Raw genomic sequence first — 12,369 nt, 5'->3', positions numbered from 1 at the left:
TTCTAGCTGCATAGCAGCTCCTGATCTGTTTTCCCTGATTCTTAAAACTTATGAATAATTTGTTGAACAGTATGAACTTGTTGTGGAGATATTTTTAAAACATCTCTACTCCTTGCCTTCAACTGTTCCATGACAAATCCCCAATTCCTCTTCCTTGTGGCATCTGGGGCAGATCTGAATGAAGCCTTGGTTTAAAACTCATTATCACATTGAATTTAATACTTACTTCGTCCTCACTACACCTGGCTTAGGCCTGCAGGCCATGGGACAGATGAGATTAGGTTTCTCTTTTCCCTCTTCTCCCTCCCCCGGGTCACTCTTTTGCATTGTGTTGGGGGCTGGTGCTACTGAGGTCCTCTTTCTGTCGATGGTTACTGCTTTTCCACCATGGCCATTGGGTAGCAGGTGCTCAATAGCAGCCCCTCTGAGGGACTCACATGGGTATCTTGTAGTAGGCCCTTTAGAAAGAAGCCTCTGGCCGGACACAGTGGCTCACACCTGTAATCCCAACACTTCGGGAGGCTGAGGTCAAGAGTTCGAGCCCAGCCTGACCAACGTGGTGAAAGCCTGTCTCTACTAAAAGTACAAAAATTAGCTGGGTTTGATGGTGGGCGCCTGTAGTCCCAGCTACTTAGGAGGCTGAGGCAGGAGAATCACTTGATCCAGGGAGGTGGAGACTGCAGTGAGCTGAGATTGGTGCCACTGCACTCTGTCTCAAAAAATAATAATAATAAGAAGCCTCTGATCTGCACAGTTCCCTTATGTGTGAGATGCATGTGAGATGCATTCTAGCCTGACCTCCTATCAGCTCCACCTTGATGGTGTCTAGAGCTTCTCCTTGCTGCGGTTCCCTCACCTGCTGGCCATTGCTTTTGAGTGGCATAGTGGCAAGAAGGCTTGGTCCTGGCTACTTGTACTGTGCCTACCACTCTATGGCAAATCTATATAACTTTGATTCTCCAAATAGTGGGAATTCAAACTGCCACCTGTTACCCTGCTTTCATCTGCCATTGTTTCTTCAATTCTCTCTCCCCCTGCTGCTTTAGGCATGGAAGCATGACACCTCTTACTCTGCACAATCAACCACTCAACTTAGAGTGAGACATTAGTTCTCCTTCTTTCAAACCACCCAGTCACTATGAGGGGTTCTCTTGGACCACCCATCACTTGGTATAGGGGTTAGAAAACCTCCAGAACTTCCCAAATAGTTCTATGACTTATGATTCCAGTGACTCTCCAGATTTCCTCCCCCGCCACCCCACCCCAGTGGTTATCTCCTTAATACAGAGACTAGAGGGGAAGATGGGGTAATGGGCTCTGCTTCCTCTTAGTCATCTCTGGAGGGGGATGATAATTATTCAGAATACAAAAGTCTATTTTTTCCTCAGCATAATTCTAGATGCAATAAAAAATCCCACACAACACCCTAATACAATTAAGGTAATGAACAATTCTCACTCTATCAAACTGATATGGGAATGAATTCAGGGTGATGCACAGATGAAGAGAATGAAGCTTAGGTCTCAGGTGCCTCCTCCCACACAGAACCCTTCCAGGGCCCTGGGGATGTGTTCACATATTCTTACATTTTTATACAGTTTGAACCAATAAATATTTTGAATCACATTTGATTAAGACCACCATTTCTATCCACTCTGGCTTCCCCTCTGTTAATTTCCCCTTGTGTCTGTTGACATCAGAGCAGCTGGAGGTATATTTAGGATGTAAAATTGACTTAGAAATAAATCTATTAGGTTGGTGCAAAAGTAATTGCACTTTTTGCCATTTAAAGTAATTGCAAAAACTGTGATTACTTTTGTACCAACCTAATAGTTTGAGTTTGATGGGATATATTTATGTCATTCACAGCCACTTCCATGTAGAGTTAAGTTATTGTTCCCTGTTCCTTTACAGGAGTGGTTTTTGGGAACACGCCTACCATTCATTGTCTGACTCAGTGCCGCCTTGTCATTAAGGCGCAGGGCGGGGGTTGTAGCCCATAGGTACACATCCCACAGCAGCCAGTGCAGGAAGTATGTGGGTACTGGTGGAAAAACAAGGTTTGAAATACATTCAGACTCAGTTTAGATCATCTTCTCATGCAGCTGTAACATCAACTCCAAATGATCTGTCCAAATTGGGAGAAGAAATTCTGATTTAAAAGTTTGATAAAACACCCTCCTCTTACAAAGATGAATTCCTCTCATATACAAAATAAATTTGACTGAGGGTTTTCCAGATTGTATACTTCTAAAACTCTATGCAACAGAACTAAGGATAAGTTGTGGAATGAAAAGAAACCTTTATAATTTATTAAATGGTAACGAACAAATTTTGATCAACCAGGCCAGATGAAAGATTAAATTAGCTTTCTATTCTTGCTACAGAAAATGATACTGAAAACTGTCATTGTGTGTGAGGAGATCAATGAATAGGCAGCCAAAAATGTAGGAAAAGAGTGTTATAGAGGGCAGTCAATTACTAAAAATTATGATTTTTTCCAATTTATAAATTTGTGGCATTTCTGGCTTTCTAAACATTTGTGATTTGTTTCAGTTTTTTCTCTTATTTGAAAATGTCCCTTTCATATCTAATTATATAATTATATGTTGGTGGTTTTATATTCTTTCTCTTAAAGATGGTTCCTTAATTTGTTTAAACTTTAGGAATCAGAAGGCTGGATTGGCCATTGATCATCTATTGTGTATTTTGGTGCTACAAGATGTCATCAAAGTGCCAAACTAGTTCCGTGCACCTAAGAGTTTTAGGATCTCATTAAAATAGTTTTTTTTTTTTGTAAACCATGGAAGAGAGTTCTAATGAAGTGAGCACTTTTCCACACTGTGGGTGGGAGTATAACTGGCTGGACTCTTTTGGGTTTGATTCTTCTAATGATTCGTAAAAAAAAAAAGCCAAAAATAGTGCATGACCCTTAACCTACACTCCTGATAATTTATGCTAAGCAAATAGTTCATAAGAAAAACAGCTCCAAACCTCACTACAACTTTACTGTGTAAAATTTGTGAGGCAGCTTAAATATCCAGCCATCAGGGAGTCATTCAGAAAATGATGATGTCTCAGTCTTCAGTTAGTTCATGAACATGAAAAAAATGCTTATAATATGTTGGGTAGCACATTACAAAATGTTTCCGACACGATGACAACAACATGCAAAAAAGAGTCTGCATTTGGACAATGACTAGAAGGGAATATGATAGTTGTTATGTCAAAGTGATAGGACTAATATTTTGTTTTCTTTTTGCTTTTGTTTTCTTTCTGAGATCGAGCCTCACTCTGTAGCCCAGGCTGGAATACAGTGGCATGATCTCGGCTCACTGCAGCATCTGCCTCCAGGGTTCCAGTGATTCTCCTGCCTCAGCCTCTCAAGTAGCTGAGACTACAGGCACGCCACCATGCCCAGCTAATATTTTTTGTATTTGTAGTAGAGTCAGGGTTTCACCACGCTGGCTCGAACTTTTAACCTCAAGTGATCCAGCTGCCTCAGCCTCCCAAAGTGCTGGTATTACAGGCTAGAGCCACTGTGCCCTACCTCTTTTTGCTTTTTTTTCTTTAGTGTCATGTTGAGTTTATGTTTTTTTGTAAAGGGAAAAAAGAATCCAAATGCTTTGGGTGTTTGCTGTCTGGACTGTCTCTACTTTATTCTTTCCTTTCCCCTGCACTTTCTGATCTCCCTCACAAATGCATGCAGGAACACATACATACACATGCACCCATGTGTCTGGACGGAGGGAGGGAGGGAACAAAAAGAACAAAGGGACTAAAATGGCGCATTTCTGGGTTCTTCATTGTTAACTTTCCCGTGCCCGGGAAAGACACGGGTCGACTGCGCAGGCGCAACCCGACCTCCGAAGGAGAAAAACCGAAACCCGCCTAGCCACGCCTACCGCCCGGCCCCGACCCGCCTATGTCCCGCCCACTGCCCGCCCACTCCCGGGCCCAGGACATAAAAGCTGCTCCCCGCGGGGGCGCTGTGCGAACTTCCTTGGCCCCTGCTCGTGTGCGGACCTAGGAACCTCGCCGGAGAACGGCCGGAGAACGCGAGAACGCGAGAACGTGGGAGCGACTTCCTCGGCCTCCACTGTGGGAGACCGGTGAACCTCGCCCCTCCTTCACATTGGCTTGTAAATAAAGTTTTCTTTTACTTTGCCTACTTGCCTATTCTCTGGCATTTACTCTGGTGGTCGTCTGGAGCAAATCACCATGCACACACACATGCACACACACAGGTGCATTCTCACATACTTTCACATACAGGCACATGCTTTCACACATGCTCACACATTCAGACACACTCACATGCACTTTCCAGCAACTTTATTCTCCCTGCACTCTGGGATCTACAGTGTTTGCTCCATAAACAAGTCTGGACGGCCTTAACCCCTTACACGCCACTCTGCAAGGGCTGTTTTCTGAGCTCAGTAGTGTCCTACCAGGCATTGTCCAGGTCTCTCCAGACTGATGAGTCTGTAGGCTGCCCTTGCAGGAGTTGCTTTGACTTCCATCATCACTCTTCCCCGAACCTCTACCTAACTGCCTCACTGCCCCCACAAAGCCTGTATACCCTAGAACTGCTTTTTGTTTCTGTAAGTTTCCAGAGTGTAAGTTTCACTCATCTCTGTAGGTTAACTAGAAAGGTTCACAAAACATGTCTGGTATCATCACAGCATGTTGCTTAAAGTGATGGCTTCATAGCTGGAGTCAAATCAACCCAGAGCCTACCTCACTGCTTGTTTACTACATGACCCAGGAAAATCACTTTCCTTCAGGTTCTTCTTTTTGAAAATGTAAGAGTTGGCCTGGAAGGTTTGTTAACATCCCTTCTAGCTCTGATTCCATGATTTAATAACCCATGCATATTTCTTATTAGTTCTGTTTTGTAGTCTGCTGCAGCACTGTGCCATGTGATGGCTGATACCACCTGGGGAAGTTTTCAGAGGCCGTGGGGACACAGCTGCTAGGGCAGAGCGTGGGGAGTGAGTTTCTGCCTCATATGGTCTGGGGCTCCAGGTCAGCTGTTTTTTACGCAAAGGATGGTATTCATTTTGGCTTTTGAGTGCAGAGAAAATCTAAGAGGCTAAAAGTTTGTTGTGGATAAAAATCACGTGCTTAATGGAATAACTTAAGAGCTCTTGTGATACAGGGCCAGACTTCCAGGATGGAGGCAGCCAAGACAAGACAAGCAAAAGAGAGTTACGTGCACTTTCTAGCAACTTTATTCTCCCTGCACTCTGGGATCTACAGTGTTTGCTCCATAAACAAGTCTGGACGACCTTAACCCCTTACATGCCACTCTGCAAGGGCTGTTTTCTGAGCTCAGTAGTGTCCTATCAGGCATTGTCCAGGTCTCTCCAGACTGAGGGGCCAGTCTACAGACTGCCCTTGCAGGAGTTGCTCCAATTTCCATCATCACTCTTTCCCTAACCGCTGCCTAACTGCCTCACTGCCCCCCAAAAACCTGTATACCCTAGAACATCTCTTTTTTACTGAAGGCAATGAAGTAGGCTGTAAGCATATATTCTGGGAGACTAAGAGCTCAGCGACGCTTGTGTTTAATGAAATAGTGTGCTTTGTGGATAGGATTGTGGTTACTAAATACAGAATAAAGGAAATGGAAGACCTTTTTTAGAGAATGAGTATTCCTTTATTTTGTAATAGGTGCAGTCTGACAAACTGTTTACCCAAAGTAAGCCTCTGATGTAGAAAAAAGGCAAGTTGAAAGAAGGGAACTTGGGGAGAGCATAGTTGTAATTACCCTAAAAGTGGGCACCCAGATGAGATGAGAGGGTTGAGGGGAAGTCTGGGATAGCCAGCCATTTAATGACACTGGAAACATTTAGTAGACATTTTTCCCTCTGGTTCTTCATCTCTTACCCTGGGACCAAGATTTATTAAGGATAGGGAGGATCATGGTCATGGATTTGTACTGAATCTGTACTGACTCAGGACCAAGAAGGGAGCACCCTGGTTACGGGAAGGGAAGGAATCAATGCTTTTGAGGAAGCCATCTCTCACTCTTCCCCAGACTGAGCCAGATAGTTTATTGATTAATTTATTTATTAATCTTTATTGAGTCAAGCTTTATGGTGACAGCTACTGCAAGGATATAGAAACAATGTGTTCTGGCTGGGCGCGGTGGCTCACGCCTGTATTCCCAGCACTTTGGGAGGCCGAGGTGGGCGGTTCACGAGGTCAGGAGATCGAGACCATCCTGGCTAACACAGTGAAACCCCATCTCTACTAAAAATACAAAAAATTAGCCAGGCGTGGTGGTGGGCGCCTGTAGTCCCAGGCATTCAGGAGGCTGAGGCAGGAGAATGGCATGAACCCAGGAGATGGAGTTTGCAGTGAGCCGAGATCGCGCCACTGCACACAAGCCTGGGCGACAGCAAGACTCTGTTTCAAAAAAAAAAGAAACAATGTGTTCTTCAAGAAGCTCTTGAGCACTTTGATGAGAGTTCTATGACATGAGGTATAGGCAAGAGAGGTAAAGGCAAGATTAGGCAAAGGCTACTTAGGGGAGCTATGTGCACAGCTGACCCCAGGTGAGAGACACCCTCAAGGAGGTATGGCTCACTAATGCACACATGCTTTCCACTGGGGACAACTGCGTTGCCAAGGACACACAATAACAAGACTCGAAAATAAGACCAGTCACTGGTACAGTTATAATTCAAATTCAAGTTTGTATGTAGCAATTGTAACACAAACCTATGTTCAATGCCAAATTTTTCAGAATGGATATAGAAAATCTATGCCCAGCAAGATTATAGGGTGAAATATAAGTAACTTTCTTATTGCATGACTGTACTTTTCACCAATTGTTCAACAGCTTCACTGGGGAGAAAACATGTAGAAATGGGCTTGTATTGTAATGAAATAAAAAACTTTCAGGTTAATTGAAGGAGGAAGCGTCATTATAAGTAACTAAAATGTTCACAGACTTTGCTCCATGAGATCTGGAAGGATGGAATAAAGAACTCTCAGGAGTATCAGCCTGGCTCATGGCAGAAAACTAAATTGAATGTCCTCTAACTTGAAAATGCAACAGAGATCATTGAAATTTTCCACATCACGAGCTTAGGGGTTGGAGCCCCAGAGTTAAGGGTTCTTCCCACTCAGTCCAGCAAGAAGTGGCTTGGATAGGAGAAATGTAACTGGAACCATCAAGCATAGGACCTGCAAGAAGCTAAGGGTTAGAATCCTGCCCTCTCCCAGATACCATGATTCCATTTATTTGAAGTTAAGAACCAGCAAAACTAATCCATGTTGATAAAAATTAGAACTGCAGTTGCCTAAGGGGTGGACTGGGAAATTGACTAGAAAGGGAAGCATGGGGGGATTTTCTGGGGGTGACGGAAGTATTCTTTGTCTTGATAGGGGTGGTACATTTTTCAAAATTCATTAAATTATATGCATGATATCTGTGCATTCCACTGTGTGTAAATTTTACCTCATTAACGATATAGAATTAGTAGGGGAAATTATTTAGAAATATTTCTGAATGGCCCATACTTCAAAAGGGAAACAATAAATCCTCCGGCTACAGCCCTAACCTTTAGAGGGTGATGTCACAAGGAACACAAGAGACTGGACACCCAAAGACCTGGGTGCTAGACTTGGCTCTGCTGGCCTTTTATGATGGCTATGTTTTTATGTTTTATGTTTTTATGTTTTCCTCTCTACCTCTGCTTTGTCTATCACTCAAGGAGTTTTACAAAGAGATCGCTAAGTTATGACATTGTGAGACACCTTGTCCCTACTTTCTGAGACAGAGGTTGGGCACAATGACCTAAAGGTGAGACTCAATTTGGTGATTCTTGTGATCTGAATCTCTTCCATATGTCTAGTGTCAGCCCAGCTCAGGGAGCAGAGAACATGGGCAATCTGATACCTCCAGGAAGTCCAATGCTCTGTTGTTGCTAAAATTAGAACCAGGCTGCAGCTTAGATCAAGGCCATTCCTTTCCCAGCCCCACGGTGAGCTAACTCTTCTCCCTCCACCCTGCACCGTACAAATGTGCCGGTAATTATAGCAACATGAGCACCAGATGATTCATCCGGGAGTCTGGAGAAAAAAAAGCAGAAACCAAGTTGAACCTTTGCAGAGATCCTGACCCTTTTAGATAAGGAGATGAGAGTAGGCAAAAGGAGAAAACAAATGATACAGGAGGGAAGGAAGAAGGAAAGAAGAAGGCAGAAGCAATTGAAGAGAATTAACTTCTTAGCCTGGACAGGAACATGAGCGGAAGACCTAGTTAGTTCCTACTTACCCTTTGCGGCTGTGCTGGCAGCGTACCAAATGACTTCCCCAAGGACAGTGGTCCATTCTTTTTAAAAAAATAACTTCAAAAAACGAAATCATGATCTTTCCTGGTACAGCATTTCAGTAGCTTGCTTTTATATCTGTGTGCCAGTAGGAATGGAGCTGGAGTTAGGCTTGATCCCAGCTTTGATACAGATTAACCATGATCTGGAGCAATTTACCTAATTGTTTGCACCTCATTTTCTTTATCATAAAACAGAGAGATTTACCTCAAAGCACATTGTGCAGCTAAAATGAGGTCAAATATATGAGAGTGCCTGGAAAGTACACACAGGTTGGCTCAACCTAGGTTTAGCTGAAAACATACATAAAAAAGATTTTCTAATCTAGCTGGTCTTTGTTTCTGCCTCCAGGGATCTTAACTTGCCATACGTATCCATTTCTGAGGTTGTTTCATAGTAGTTTCTTTATCCTATATTTCTCCAATCATCCACTAGGTTTGCATGCCAATGGCAAGACTAAAGGTGCCTTTGCCTTCTGGTTGACAATGGAGTGGCAGGTGGCTTTTTAGGAGCTACCCTATCTTGAGCCTGTGTTATCCAAGTTCTCTGTGCCATTTCTTCTACTGTATGAGGGGATAGATCTATCCTGCAAGGCTACTGTAGAGATTAAAAGCAATATCAAATGAGAAGTGCCTAATATAGTGGTAGACACATACTAGATGCTTAAGATGAGAAATGTTTAATAGGATGAATTATTAGGAATTTTTAAACATTAGTTATTTACGCCTGCAATCCCAGCACTTTGGGAGGCTGAGGTGGGCAGATCACCTGAGGTCAGGAGTTCAAGACCAGCCTGGCCAACATGGTGAAACCCCACCACCCCAACAAAAATTAGTTGGGTGTGGTGGTGGGTGCCTGTAATCCCAGCTACTTGGGAGGCTGAGGCAGGAGAATTGCTTGAACCTGGGTGACAGAGGTTGCAGTGAGCCGAGATAGCACCATTGCACTCCAGCCTGGGCAACAGAGTGAGACTCCATCACAAACAACAGCAACAACAGCAGCAAACATTAGTTATTTAGTTAGTAAATTTGCTGCCTTGGACTTTTAAGCAGAATAAAAAAACTATTTTTCTCTCCCCTGCAAGGTCCTCTGATGATCATGTCTTGTGTTCATGAAGACTGAACTTCCTTTCCCCAGGGAGAGTGATGCTCCCCTTGGCCCACCCCATCCCCTTAGCTCTTATCTTTTCCTGGCACTTTTACCTGACGTCCATATTCCAGCACCTGTGTCTTTCTTTCTTTTTTCTTTTTTGCTTGGAAATTGGGGACTTTCCTAGCCACCTGAGTCCACTCTGTCCCCACATGGTTGGAAGTGTTGGGGAATTTGTACTCTTCCCCAGCAATCTTCAACCAAGGACTGATGGGAGCTGGTGGATAAATACCCCAAATCCCTCCCTCCTCAGGTGGGATACAGTTGAGGTTTGTGTTCTGTGTTGCCTCCTAGAGTTCCCCAGAGAGATGAAGACCCAGTTGCCCACAGTGGAAATTTACTTGATCAGGTACTCTTTGTAGGCTTCTTCTCGGTCTCACTTCCCTCTGCCCCTACCAGGGTCCTGGGTTCACTTCCCATTCACCTACTTACACTCATTCCTTTTCTCAGAGTCGGCTCCTTGGAGAATTCAACTAAGAAGGCTCCAGGGAAGGCTTTGCTTTTGAAAGTTAAAGTCTCTGAAGGGCAAGCTTCTTCTACTGTAGGAGGGGATAGATCTGCCCTGCAGGATAGATTAGCCAAGGGCTAGGGGTTGGAGGTTAATGTGGACTTGGATCCCAGGTAAGGAAGCAGCTTCAGATTGACTGGGAAGGAGACCAGAGCACAAGATCACATGCCTCCAAGGGTCAGAACCTCCCAGGGGATGTATGTGTGGATGTCAGTGGGAGACTTGAGGCCTACAGCAAGGTGCCAGGTGGCCAGGTTGGGAGGAAAGGCAGCAATTGATGGAAGCATGTCACCACTGCAGAGGCCTCACTCAACTGGATGAGTATTTGGGTAAGCAAGAGGGCTTCATCCAGAACCTCACTGTTAGACAGTTGGGGAAGGACTAGTATGCAGTAGTGGCTTTGGGGGAAACACAAGAAAAAAACAACAGAAAGATGCCCCCACACAAAGAAACATTGTTTTTGGACACCTACCAGTTGCCTAGACTTCTCTATGTTTGGTCATAGGGAAGAATAGTTGATTTTGAACTTCATGCCAATCCTGGCATATGGAGAAATTAAAACACACCTAATTTCTTTTGGGAAAATATGTGCCTCAGTTTTGTTTTTTTCACACACACACACACACACACACACACACACACGAGACAGGTTTTTTTTTTTTTTTTTTTTTTTTTTTGAGACAGGTTCTTGCTCTGTCACCCAGGCTGAAGTGCAGTGGGGTAATCAAACTTTACTGCTGCAGCCTCGACCTCCAGGGCTCAAGCGATCCTCCTACCTCAGACCCTGAATAGCTGGGATGACAGGCATGTTCTACTACACCTGGCTATTTTTTTTTTTATTTTTGTAGAGACAGGGTACCACTGTGTTGCTAAAGCTGGTCTCAAACTCCTGGGCTCAAGTGATCCTCCTGCCTCGGCCTCCCAAAGTGCAGGGACTAAGACATGAGCCACTGTGCCCGGCCTATGCCTCAATTTTGTACTTGACTCCCAAGCTCTTCACACTCATAACACGCTTCTTATCACTGCTGTTGTTAATAGTAGGAATAATCATAATGATAATGATAAGAACAATGGATTGAGATTTCACACTCCTGGTGTGGCAGGACTGAGCTGCATCTTTAAGTGACCCTCCCTGTACAGTGGTTCTGATGCCCTCACTTCCGGTGGGCTCCATTTGCAGTGGATTTTCAATCTTATTCATTGGATATGTTGAGCAAAATTCAGAGACAGTGCTTCACAGAACTGCCCTGGCAGGGCTACGAAATGGCCACACAGGGCTACCCAGAATGAAGCCACAGCTTCTAAGCGGGGAAGGGAATACAGAATTAGTCTTCCTTCTGGGCATCCTGGCCACCCCCTCCTCTGACCTTGTGATGCTCTCTCTCTCTCTCTCTCTAACCTCTCCCTTCCCCTAGCACTGACTGATAAGGACAACAGAAGTCTGTTTTTGCCAACCTCGTGAGGTCTGTGGTAGCCTAAAGTGACTGTGGGGTCTTGACCCTCAGGTCTTATTAGAGTCAGATATACTGAGAGACCAGCTTCCCAACCAGAAATAACTTCAGAGAAACGGGGCCAGGCTTCCGGAGTCACAGGACTAAGAGAGACTGAGCCAGCTATTTCAGGAGGTCTTCATAGCAACAGGCACAAAAACGGAAGACTGAAAAGACAGAGAGAGTGTTCTTTCTAGACATAAAACTCTCAAGCTGAAAACCCTGGGGCTATCTCAGCATCGACTCTTGGTGAGGCGCTGCTGTTTCTCAGGTGTGTGGGGGTCCAGAAGGCAAGTGCTCCCCCTTTTATGCAGAGACAAGCAGCCGTCTTAGAACTGACGATCAGGCTGCGTGCGTGGCTCACACCTGTAATTCCAGCACTTTGGGAGGCAGGTGGATCACTTGAAGTCAGGAGTTTGAGACCAGCCTGGCCAACATGGTGAAAACCCGTCTCTATTAAAAATATGAAAATTAGCTGGGCGGGGTGGTGCAAGCCTGTAATCCCAGCTACTCGGGAGGCTGAGGCAGGAGAATTGCTTGAACCCAGGAGGCAGAGGTTGCAGTGAGCTGAGATCACGCCACTGAACTCCAGCCTTCCAGCCTGGACAGAAGCTCCGTAACAGAGTGAGACTCCAAACAAAAACAAAAACAAAAACAAAAACAAAAAAAACTGATGGTCACAGGAATTATATCTGTAGTAGCCACAGATGCGAGCCCTTGGGCGTAAGTTTCTCTCTGTCAGTCTCAGTTCTTCCCATCATACAGTAAGGAGGTCAGTTGAGATGGTCAGCTCCCACCTCTCCTTTCTGCCTCTGAAACTCACAGATGGATACCCCAAGGTGCCCACATTCTGATTCAGCCGCACCTGCGGCAGGTT

This window comes from Rhinopithecus roxellana, chromosome 5 (genome assembly GCF_007565055.1).
Source record: "Rhinopithecus roxellana isolate Shanxi Qingling chromosome 5, ASM756505v1, whole genome shotgun sequence".
In the NCBI taxonomy this organism is placed as follows: domain Eukaryota; kingdom Metazoa; phylum Chordata; class Mammalia; order Primates; family Cercopithecidae; genus Rhinopithecus; species Rhinopithecus roxellana.
This window is presented reverse-complemented; position numbering follows the sequence as displayed.